The 13,233-nt window shown below is 30.1% G+C and overlaps 1 long non-coding RNA gene across 1 annotated transcript; it reads left to right on the forward strand.

Moving 5' to 3' along the window:
* The first annotated feature begins 6,891 nt into the window (after window positions 1-6,891).
* LOC143056274 (uncharacterized) lies at window positions 6,892-11,800 on the forward strand. Its single transcript, XR_012972279.1, has 3 exons — window positions 6,892-7,034; window positions 8,880-8,928; window positions 11,308-11,800. It is a non-coding gene; the product is annotated as an uncharacterized LOC143056274 (long non-coding RNA).
* Window positions 11,801-13,233: the final 1,433 nt, after the last annotated feature.

The raw sequence follows: 13,233 nt of genomic DNA on the forward strand, positions 1-13,233 counted from the left end.
GAATCTGATCGAATTGGAAAGTGAGAAAATACTGTGTTATTGCACATAGAATTCAAAATTGGTGTTGGTATTTCAAAGAAACGGATCAATTGAAAGTCATATGAAACCTTAAATGGAAAAAAAAATTATGCATATGATTTTTATAACTGAATGGATAGTTTTCATTATAAAACTTCTGTATATTTACTTTCTTTTTAAGAAAATTATTTAATATGTCCACATTTAGAGGTTGTTTACTTTATTTTAATTGCTTGCTTCCAGGAAGCAAGTCGCCGACACATTTTCCGTAAATGCAAGTGACCTTAGCGTGACCCTCCTCGTAAAAATCCGATGATCGCAATACGCGTGGATCTGTCATTAAAACAAACTATTATCTATGTTTAACACGTGCGCAATATCCATGTTTCTTTGTTGATTGCTTACTATAAGGGGACAATCGGTAAACTTCGGCTTCAAAACACGGCAATTAATGAGTTACCATATTTGTTAAATCAGAACAGAGAAAAAAATGACGATTAAACGATATATTTGCGTAAAAAATGATAAATCGTGCACAGAAGACTAAGTTTATGATATATACATGGATTGGTTCAAGAATTGGACACATAGTATTATTCAACAGTCACTCGTTTCATATGACTTTAAGTTATGTACAGCTAGTTTCCGAATCCTATTATTATTGTATTTTTGTTTGAAAATATATTTGTAAAATGATGACGAATTAATATGTTTAAATGAATACAGAGGTAAAAATAAAAACAAATTCGAGTATTTAGAATTGTAGACCAATGGTGCAATTATTCCCTTGGTACTGTGTATCGAATTTATTTACATATGAAAAATGCATTGCCTTGTATCGGTTCTTTTGTTGACTAGAATAATTATGAGATTGGAGACACTTCAAATATTGGTATTTGTTATATGAACCTAGGGCTGTATCGCTGACATAACAATTCTATGTAATGTATTCTACATTTCAATTTTATCTTTTTACAATTACATACAATAGTATTATGTACTATATTTGTGCTAATGTTGTGTATGTATTTAATATATCGTCGTTGCGTGTAAATGTCAAATGTTGAACTTTGATATGATAGATATTTAAACTTTGAATTGAAAATTTAAATTTAGGGGCCTCGGTGGCCGAGTTGTCTAAGTAGTTATTACTAAATTCACTAGTCATTCAACACTGAGGTTATGACTTCGAACCCTGTTCATGCGAGTGCACTCGACTTCAATCTTAATTGACTAGGATTGTCAGTTGTCCTATCGAAGGCCGCTGTTTTTTTTTCTGGACACTCCGGCCTCCTCCGCCAATACAAAAGTTGCGTTTAACACAGAAAATCAAATCGAATTACTTTTGAACTTGAGTTTAAGAACATTTTGCTAGAGCATGTACGGGTAAAGTAATGTATGTGCATTTGAAAATAATTTAATTTTGGGTTTAACACGTACTTATTAGCTGACAGTGTTTTGTCTATCTGCTCATAGACATTGTGTTGTCATATAACCGGGATTTCATCCACATATATTTCATGATTTACTACTGAAAAATGGAATTTAAAATTAAGTTGTTAGGAATCATTGTAATATTTTCCTGTCTATTCGAAATAACTTAAAAAGTGGTGTGCACACTTTTACATAACACGCTACGCGGGTTATTCAGTGTGAACACAAGTTCTGTGTTATCTTTATCATTGACAGATTTTCTACAGTCATTCCTTTAAGGTATGAACCAAGGTAAAAGTATTACCGCAGTTCGAAACTCATAAATCGATAGAAAAAAAAACAAATCCGGGATACAGACTAAAACTGAGGGAAACACATTAAATATAACAGCAGAACAAGGACACAACATTAAAATGTAAGACACATAGAACGAACTAAGCATTAGAGAAAATTCGATGACATTTATTTCATATGTCTGTTAAAAAACGACTTTCGAAAACATTCTTTGTTTGCTCATGGGTCAATATTTCAATATTTACAATGCAGAATTTTCGACTAAGCGAAAAAAATCATCTTATTTTAACGTAACAATAAAGGCAACAGTAGTATACCGCTGTTCAAACTCATAAATCCATGGACAAAAAACAAAATCGGGGTTCATATAACAAACCCGAATTACAAATGATAACCGTAACTGACTTTCGGAAAAGTTCGTAACGGTAAAGATATCTATACGACTTTAATTTAAAAAGTTAAACTTTTATTTCTATACTAGAACTTGGGTGTTCATGAACGAATTTTTGAAGTGTACATATTTTTTCAGTGTACATTTTGTTTAAAATTATGTGTTATTTCTTGGATTACTTAAAACTTTTTACTGCCATTTATACATTAAATTGATCAGTTTATAGCAGTGAAAGTCTTCATTTCAAAATTATTAATTATGACGGATTCATTGTTGCTCGCTAAGCGTCAAAGAACAAAGACTGCATATTCAGGAAGAGAATTTACAAAAACTGCAAAAAAAAAAAAAAAAAAAAAAAAAAAAAAAACAACAACAAAAGGATGACAAAAAATATTTTGTTTACACCATGACTATTTCCAAAAACTACCAATATTTGCTTGTATCTCAGTTATAAACAGTATCTCAACTTAATTTGTGCATTTGTAGGGTCCTAGTGTTATATGTCAATTTGGTATGGTCAAGTCGTTTGGTAAAGTTAACATACTTTTATGAGAGTTATCTCTCCTTAACCAGCCTTTGGTGTATTGATATGCGGATTGCATTCCGTATTTGTATATATGTTCTCTTGATTTATTGTTACCATACCATGTGGATGTGTTTTTGAAGAATAGAACATTATTATCATACTTTAGTTTAATTACTTATGCCAGAGTAAAGCATAAAACTAGTATTATATATAAAAAAAAAGAAGATGTGGTATGATTGCTAATGAGACAACCGTCCACAAGAGACCAAAAATGCCACAGAAATTAACAACTAAAGGTCACCGTACGACCTTCAACAATGAACAAAGCCTATACCGCATAGTCAGTTATAAAAGGCCCCGAAATGACAATGTAAAACAATTCAAACGAAAAAACTAATGGCCTTATTCATATTAAAAAAATGAACGAAAAACAAATATGTAACACATATACAAATGACAACTACTGAATTACAGGCTCCTGACTTTGGACAGGCACATACATGCATAATGTGGCGGGGTTAAACATGTTGTATAAAGTTGAAGAGCATTTAGGACCAAAAGCTCCAAAAAGTTGGCCCAAATAGAAAGGACACGATCAAATAATATGGGCTTCATCTTCTAAAATATCCTTACAATAGTTATCAAAAGTACCAAGATTATAATTTAGTACGCCAGACGCGCGTTTCGTCTACATAAGACTCATCAGTGACGCTCATATCAAAATAGTTATAAAGCCAAACAATACAAAGCTAAAGTGCATAGAGGATCCAAAATTCCAAAAAATTGTGCCAAATACGGCTAAGGTAATCTATTTCTGGGACAAGAAAATCCTTAGGTTTTCGAAAAATTCAAAGTTTTGTATCAGGAAATTTATAAAAATAATCACATAACTGATATTCATGTCAACACCGAAGTGCTGACTACTTGGCTGGTGATACCCTCGGGGACGAAACGTCCACCAGCAGTGGCATCAACCCAGTGGTGTAAATAGTTATCAAAAGTACAAGGATTATAATTCAGTACCCCAGACGCGTACAACTATCACAGAATCGCTCCTCAAAAAGTGTGTTTTTTCTAAATCTTCGTGCTTCGATTCTCAGTGGTGCTAAATCACAACAAATTTGCAAAAGAACTCCATTGTGAAAATGACATTGTAAGAGTACAAGAAGTTTTTGTGTTAAACTGTTCTTAAATAAATTATGTGTTCCAAGTTTGCCAGATAAACTTTCTCGGATTGTAAATTGCAGTTTCATTGTTCAATATATTGACTAATCATTCTAGACATATTCGTATTAACAACTGAGGTACTATCAATATATTCTGTTATTCTACACAAAAATTTTACTAAAACTTTAGAAATCATGTCTGTTTATGTTTTGTGAAAATTATAACATTTGTTTATATATTTTCAGTAAATAATATTTGTCAAATTCCATACATTTCCAGTGGAAAATTTATAAAAGAGGGACGAAAGATACCAAAGGGACGGTCAAACTCATAAATCTAAAACAAACTGACAACGCCATGGCTAAAAATAAATAGTCTAATTCGGTAGGTCATATTCATGAAAGGGAAGGGGATTGTAGTTACGATGTAAGGAACATATCCGATATCATTTGTGAAACGGTTATTCCATAACGGTCAACCAACTCGTGATGGCGTCCGTAAAATTATAAGATATTTTCAACATAATACTTCTTCTCTGGACACTTTGGCTTCCGCCACCAATAAAAAAATGTAAAAAACCTGCTAATAAATATCTTTTCTTGATACTTCTAGACTGTATCATCCGTTTTATCGACTCACGTAAACAGAATATACCCCTTTCAATATATTATACTCACAAACAGTAAACTTTTCCAATAATAAGCTTAAGGATGTACACCTCTGAGTATCCAAAAATTTCTAGAATTAAACTTTTTTTCTTAACCTGATTTTTGGATTTATAAGACTGTAACAAAATGATTGGTGAAGAAAAAATGATATGCTGGTGCACTTCTTTTTTTGCTACGGCCTTTGAAAATTTCCAATTTTGATTATTTTTCCATTTTTCATCTATTTTAACATATTTTTGTGCTATTGTATTGAAAAAAATCTAAGTTCCACAATTAAACTTTTTTTCAGATTTTCTATAAAGAAGAAGTGGATGCATCTAAATAAATTTTACTTAAAAAAAACTATAGGTAGGTGTTAATATAAGAAAGTTTTATCATATTTTGACGCTTTTTTGTGTAAAATTCACCATGCTGTCAATTTTGTATTTTAGGGATTTTTCTCAGTTTTAAGAACACAATGCATATTATTTCAACTTTTTTGTTATAAATGATTCGGAAAAATACATATCTAAGAAAATTGAAAACACCAAAATGATATAGGATGTACATGATTCTTGTAAAATCATTTTTTGTATCCCAAACCCATTTTCTCAAAATTTAAGCTAAAAGTACTGACTTGATTGGTCGTAAAATTTGAAAACTGGATTACTCAAAAACTATTCAATGTAAATACACAATTTTTTCACAGAGTTATGTTTGATCATACTATTTTTAAAATTCATTGATATTTTCCACTTGTATCACATGTTTTGGAAATAATTCAAGAACGAGATTTCAACGAGACTGAACGAGACTGAAAAGTCAGAGGAATACAGGCACTTCATTGCACCTTTAGCATAACACCTACGTAAAATACAATTATTTATTGTGTACCTTAATACTTAAAAGTGTTAGATATTTCGTGTTATGTGGGTTCAATTGTATAAATTTCAAATATTTACTTTTTATAACCTTGTATGTTTATATTTATCTTGGTTTGATAAACCGTGTATTGATATAAAAAAAAAACAGTGCTAAGTGATTACTACTGTTAAAACTAATAACAGTTTGATACAAAAAGTACCCGGCATTATTGATATCCCGACCGTGCAAAACCCTCATGGGTAGTCAAGGTCGTCAAAAAACGCCATAATCAACAATACCATAACACAGCCATATTAATTGGATAATTAAAATTTACAGATTTCTAGAATATATGTGATTTTATTTCGTATATATGTTGTGTACATTTTATTATTTTGTACAGGTTATTACTTGTACAAAAACTTTGTAAGAGTAATTACTTATATGATGCCATCATACAAGTTATTACTTGTAAAATTATAATTGTACCAGTAGTTGCTTGTACAATTTTTGTTGAGAAAAAGATAATAACTTGTACAAAACATTATCTTTGAGTTATCTTTGTTTCTTATTTTGCTTTAAATGTTTTATTAAAAACTCCTTTCTTTGGGATTGTAAGTCTAAAAATTTTTTTGTCGATTGTCAGTTATTTTTTTATTTTTTTTACTATTTTCTCTTATTTATTTATTTATTTATTTATTTATTTATTTGTTTGTTTGTTTATTTTTTAGTAGATATTATTCGGTGTTTGTTTTTTTGAAATTTAAGCTTTGATTGATTGTGTTTTTTTTTCTTTTTTTTCGTGTGTATTAGTATTATTTTTTAAATGTTAGAAAATTACAGACAAACGACGGACGCAAAGTAACAATGTATTACGAGAGCATGACACCTTCTGCAAATTCAGATAAACAGCTTGTTGTCGGCTAACTACGGACTACTGGTGTAAAGTGACAAAGTCATTAAAACAAAAATAAAATAAAACCCTTCTACCATTTATTTTCAAACATAAATCATAATAAAAAGTTGCATATGTAATATCATAAATTTGTATTGGAAACAAATGAAAACCTTTTAGATCAAATAACCAATTTTTTGCAAAAGACAAGTTAGCATGACATCTGGAATTACACAATAAGCTCAATCTTTTGTTTTTACACGTGCTTGTCTTACAGCCACCCCAATAACTACAGTGAGCATGGCCTTGATAACAGTTGTACTGCTTTCATGACGTTAACCTTATTATTCTCTGGAATGTCCAACATCGTCAAATCCTCTATCTGAATATTTTCGATTTGATTTCAACTCATTAAAACAATCATGATTCCAACTTTTGTTTCTTTTTTATATCAATTTTCTTTTTTTTTTTTTTTTTTTTTTTTTTTTTTACAACTTCAGATACTTTATTTTACTATAATAGTTGTTAACAAATCTCCTTAATGTTACAACAATGGCATTAAGGTTCTGCCCTGTATGGTTAATTACCAATAAACCAGGGGATTTTATTGGTAAACTTTTTATAATTTTACATACATGTAGTATTGCGTGTTAGTTACAATTAACAGAGTAATAGCTGTCTACAACATGTACTTTACTTCACAATGAAAAGAAAAACGGAACTTTGACCGTCTTTTGTTTAGCTTTTAGTTTTGGATTAATCGAAAGTGAAAGAGCATGGTTTCGATCGGATTAAGAGGTCAGTATAATTGAATTATGGTAGTTTTTAGATAGTGTCTTATCTTTCAAGTACGCTAAACATTGAATGATATACTATATATGATAATCAAACAAAAAAAGTAAAAAGCAATTTCGTTAGAAATTTGTCTTCTTTTTATTTCAATGACATTTTTGTGATTCTCAAAAATGTAGGTCAATCAACTATAAATGTGACAGCCAAAGAATCAATTTTCTAAAATTTTTCTTTGAAATTTTCTCAAAAAGGAATTTTCCGGATGATATAAAATTTGTGTATCAATTTCGTTTTTTAGGACTGACATCATATTCACATATTTGGTTCTCTTTTCGGATAAATAAAAACATTTATAAATCACAAAGCAAACAATTGTTATAATATGATTAAGTACATGATAATCCACATCTTCAATTTTGTACCCTACTACAAGATTTTGTAGACAAAAAACATGTTGCCCAATATTAAGATACATAAATATTTTGTGTAGAAATGTCCAATAATTTTTTACCCATGTGCATTCAAAGAAAAAATGATTATAGCTATCAGATTTAGAACATAGTTCACAGTTTTCACTATTAACTACCTTCCAGCGATACAAATTATGGTTAATAGCTAAAATATTATGCAGTAATTTCCATCTAAACATTTTTAATCTATTATCTTTTAAAAAAAGAAAGGTGAAAGATAAATTTTTCTTAATGAAATATATAACATTTTCACCTGATAGTTGGTTTTTCCATGAGCAAAAACCTACTGGAAGCTCTTTATTTGTCCTGATAATAATATTATAAATTTCTTTAAACTTAATTTTGTCTAGATCGTAATACAATCCATTACTTAACATTTTAATGTCTTGTGTAATGTTGATTTTAGTATGTTTTGATATATTGCTCTTTAATTTTTGGATCCAACTTTTGGGTAAAGCTTTCCGAAGGGAACATATTTCGGAAATCCAATTTTGTTTCTTTTTAAGTTTATCTAATATTTTATGAGAAATTTCTCCTTTATCATCAATTACATCATTAACAAAAATTATGTGTTCCTTTACCCAATTACTATAATATAAACTTTTACCACCTGTTTTTATATATTGGTTTCCCCAAATAACTTGCTTTCTTATATCTCTATAATTATCAGGTACTTTCGTCTTTCCACCTCCATTTTTAATCCAACATTTCAAAATTTCAAAGTAAAATGTAGGTAATTTTTTAAGGTTTTCTAGTGACTTATGAGTATTAAGATTCATTTTAAATATTAAATTATTTTCCCCAAACTCTCTAAAATAAAAAGTAGGTATGATTTTCCAGTTAGCACAAGTTTCATCAGTTAATCTTTTAACCCAATTTATTTTAATAGCCTCAATGTATGCGTCAATATCTGTCATTTTTAATCCCCCTTCAATATAATCTTTTCTTAACACTGAGCGTTTAACTTTCTCGCTACCACCCTCCCATAAAAAATTAGATAAGATTTTTTTAAATTGACTAATAATTTCACTGCTTAGATTTATCAATGAAGCAACGTATGTTATATTGGGAATAACTAGTGTTTTAATTATAGTTATTTTTCCTATCATACTCAATTTTCTTTTCTTCCAATCATTTAGTATCCTTTCTGATTTTTCAAACTGTCTTTCTATATTTATTGTTTCACATTCTTTTTTGTTCAGGCCAAAATAAATGCCAAGACTTTTCACCGTATCTTTCCAATTGATACTTTCAAATTTGTCTTTGCAGTGTTTTAGTTTACCTAACCATATACCTTCTGTTTTATTTCTATTAAGTTTAAGCCCTGAAAAAGATCCAAAAGTTTCTATTAAATTAAGTGCATTTTTTATTTCATTTTTAGATCTTAGAAAGAGAGTTGTATCATCTGCTAGCTGTGAGATTTTTAGGCTGTGAGTATTTTTATCAATTTTTATTTGTATCCCTTTCAGATCATTATTATCCCTTATCCTACAAGCCAGTATTTCAACTGATAAAACAAACAATAACGCGCTTAAAGGGCATCCTTGTCGAATTCCCCGTTGAATCCCGAAGGTTTCAGAAATCCACCCGTTATTTAAAATACATCCTTTTATATCATGGTAAAGTGTTTTGACCCACTTTTGAAAAGACTTATTAAATCCAAATTTTTTTAATGATTCCAGCATAAAGTCCCATTCGAGTGAATCGAACGCTTTAGAAAAGTCAATAAATAGTATAGCTCCATCAATATTAAAGTTTTCAGCATAATCTATAATATCTTGAATTTGGCGTACGTTAAATCCTATATATCGATTTTTAACATAACCATTTTGATCTCTATGTATAATTAGGGGTAAGATTTTTTTTAGTCTTTGTGCTAAAGTATATGTAATAAGTTTTACATCAGTATTCAATAAAGTAATTGGACGGTAATTATCTAAGGACAAAGGGTCATTTTTTTTAAAAATCAATGATATTATCCCAATCTTTTGGGTCTCAGATAAAGTTTCATTATCATAACATGTATTAGAAACATTCAATACAATATGTTTTAAATTTGGCCAAAATTGTCGATAAAACTCAACTGTTAAGCCATCTTTGCCTGGAGTCTTATTTAGTTTCATATTATAAATAGAAGATGTTAGCTCTTCTAAAGTTAATTTACCATCCACTTGTTTGCTTTCACAAGGATTTAAAGAATGATCAATGGGGGTATTTTCTATGTATGTCTTTAAAATTTCAGTTTCGGGACATGTACTTTTGTACAGAGATTTATAGTACTCTTTACTTACATCTAAAATTTCACTTTGATCAACAGTAACCTCACCGGTTTTGGTCTTTAATTTATTAATAGATTTTTTAGCCTGTCTATTTTTTTCTAGAGATAAAAAGTACTTAGTATTTTTTTCCCCTTCCTCTACCCATTTTATTCTTGATCTAACTTGGGCTCCTTTGGCTTTTAAAGAGTATATCTCTTCTAAATCTTTTTCTAAATTTTTTATTTGATTAAAAAGTTCATTATTTTTCCTATCAGGTAATTTGTCTAATCTTTCATTTAAAAGATTTAGTTTGTTTTCCATTATTAAAATATTATTTTTCCTTTCTCTGGCTTTTGATTTACAGTATTGGATAGTAGACTCTCTTATGTCAGTTTTTAGCAGGTCCCACTGATTTAGGACATTTGTAAGATTAAAATTTTGCTCATACTTTTCAATTAACTTATTTATTAGTTTATTGTACTGAGTATCAGTCAATATACTGTTATTCATTTTAAAATATCCTTTACCCCGATTATTTGCATAAATGTCTAATTTAAGCGAAATAGCCTGGTGGTCTGTGAATGAAATTTGTGCAGGCCTGATATCAGCAGATACAGTACTTAGGCGTGCTTGTGTGCATATTATAAAGAAGTCTATTCTACTAGCTTCATTTGTAGAATTTTTTCTTTTCCATGTGAATTGTTTTTTATCTTTATTTAATTGTCTCCAAATGTCTATCAATTTATGTGTTTTAATTAATTGTTTTAAACCATTGACTGGCTTTTTAAACTTTTTATGTAATTTATTGTTCTTTGTATCTAAAGCTGAGAGTAAATCATTCATATCCCCCCCTACTATTAGAGCACCAAGAGTGTGTTCTTCAATTAATTTACTTACTTTTTTATAAAATTGGTTTCTTGCATGAACTTCATTAGGTGCATACAAGTTTACTAAGGTAAAAATCTTATCTTGAATTTCTATATTAATTATAATAATTCTCCCTTCTTTATCACAAAATTCATTAATTAATTTAAAGTCTAGTGATTTATTAATAAAGTAAGAAACTCCCCTTGAATTTGTTGTGCCTAGGCTGTGAAGATGTTTGCCATGGAATTCATTGTTAATTTGCTTTATCAAATCTTTTGACAAGTGAGTTTCTTGTGCCATTAAAATGTCGCATTTCTGCTGTTGAAACCAAGAGAATAATCTAAAGCGCTTTTCCTTTCTCGCTAAACCTTGACAATTAAGTGAGCAAATGTGGAAGTTTTTTGTTTTCATTATAGTATTAAAGAAGTTTAATTGTTGATCTCTTAAACGATTTATTTAAATCTGGCAAAATGTATAAACCTGTTCTATGTATCGTGACCCAGATAAACATGTAGTTATTTTTAGACCTATAAATAGCACAGGTAAAGTTAATTTCTATTTTTAGTTTCATTACTGACTTTCTGAAAACGTCTTGTATTTTGTAAACATTAGCATTGTCATTTACTGTAATTTTGATAGCGCGGGTGGTTCTTTTGTATTTACAACTTTTATATTTTTTTACAGATATGGAATTAATCGTGTCACAGAATGTTGTTAGCCAAATGACTTTACTAGAAGTGCTTAATTCTGGAAATATGTGCACAACAAAGAAGTGTGTGATATCTAAGTTCAAGAACAGTTGGATATTTTTGGCTGTTTCGTTAATGTTTATAAAAAATAACTGTGTAGAAATATGTTCGTATCCTGAAGAAAAGAACATCGGAAGATTGTCATTTACCGAAACTGTACTTTTATACTTCAAGACTGGCTGTTTTTTACTTGATTCCAAGAATATATTATGACAAAGGATTAAAGTGTGTCTATGAATACTGCATTTCGTTAATTTAGTGCTCCAACCAATTAAGCATTTTTCATTTGTTTTAGATGTGCATGGAACAATATTTTTTATCCAAGAAGATTTACCACCTTTATATTCATAGTCTATACATTTTTCATTTACAAATAATTTCATATATGCTGTATTTACTACATTTTTAAATAAACAACTATTCTGATATTTCTCTTTTGAATGTATGCTATCTACAATATAGACATCACATTCACAAATTACAATTTTGTTCACTTGATAAACACAGTCTATGTTTATAATACAAAGCAAACAAAGAAATATATACAATATATACAATTTAAAACACATGAAGATTTGTAGTTGATAGTTTTAATTAAGATGAGCTTAGGATTTTGTTTTTTTCACTGGTTCTTCTCTCTTGTGAAGCTCATCAGTAGGAGTACTTGCTGTTTGTTTAGTACGTGTTTTTTTCTCTTCATTGATTTTATTTGATGGAGTTCTAAAGGCTTCTGCTAGGAAGCGTTCCATGCTCGGCTGATCTTTATTTGAATTTTGTTTGTCCTTTTTATTTTTTGCTCGTTTAGCCTTTTTGACATGTCGTTGTTCCTTTTTTTCACTTAGGTTTGAATGATTTTCAAGATTGTTGCTTGCCTGTTTGTTAAAAGTAAAGCTAGGCGTTTTTTGTTCTGCTTCAGCTGCTTGGGTTGTTTGTGAAGCATCCTTTTGACAGCTTTCTGGATGTGTGGGAATGTCTGAATCTGATTCTGATTCAGATTGGCTATCTTCACTAGAAGAATCGGAGTCTGCATTACAGTATTTTGCTGTATGACCGGACTTCCCGCATGTCTGACATACCCAATCATCTGGGCAAGTAGTGCAATAGCTTGCTTTATGACCGCTGCCACCACATGTTCGACACACCCAATCGTTTGGGCATTCATAAGATTTATGTCCCTCTTGTAGACATTTATTGCATTTAATGTTTGTACGGGTGTCAACTTGACCTCGATGGAGTACCACTGCTTTGTATTTACCTATGAATAAAGTTTTTGGCAAAGGATTTGGTATTGGGTCACATATTGCAATGCGATCGCCAGTCTGACAATTTGTTACGCGTCCATCGACTCGTAGCCTTTCACGAAATAATGTATGTACTACACAGTGATTAAATTCAAGGGCTCTTTGAATTTGACCGTCATCTGCTGAGCAAGGTATATTTTTTATTCTTACTCGAACATTGTTAGGATCTTCATTTTCAGCAGTTTTGGGATTTCTAGCATATGTTTGTATTAGCTTTTTACGAATAACAAGACCATTTGTGAGTGTTTTATCTCGGTCTTCCTGATTGTCAAAATATAATCTCCATAATCCCCTAACCCTTTGTAAAGCTTTCAAATGACTGGGGTCTACAAGATGTTCAACAGATCTGTATAGCTCGAGATGAGTGAGGTACTGGTCTTGTGAGGGCTTATTAGAACCAAATAAGTCTTGTTCCAAGATGAAGATTGGTTTAACTTCACTTACTGACTGATCATTTGACGTTTTGTCTTTAGGAGAAACTGCTTCAGCATAAGACTTGGTCGAACTTTTTGGATCTACATTTCCATCCGCCATTTTGAAAAATTGAGACGACTTCTAGA

This window comes from Mytilus galloprovincialis, chromosome 13 (assembly GCF_965363235.1).
Source record: "Mytilus galloprovincialis chromosome 13, xbMytGall1.hap1.1, whole genome shotgun sequence".
NCBI classification, from domain to species: domain Eukaryota; kingdom Metazoa; phylum Mollusca; class Bivalvia; order Mytilida; family Mytilidae; genus Mytilus; species Mytilus galloprovincialis.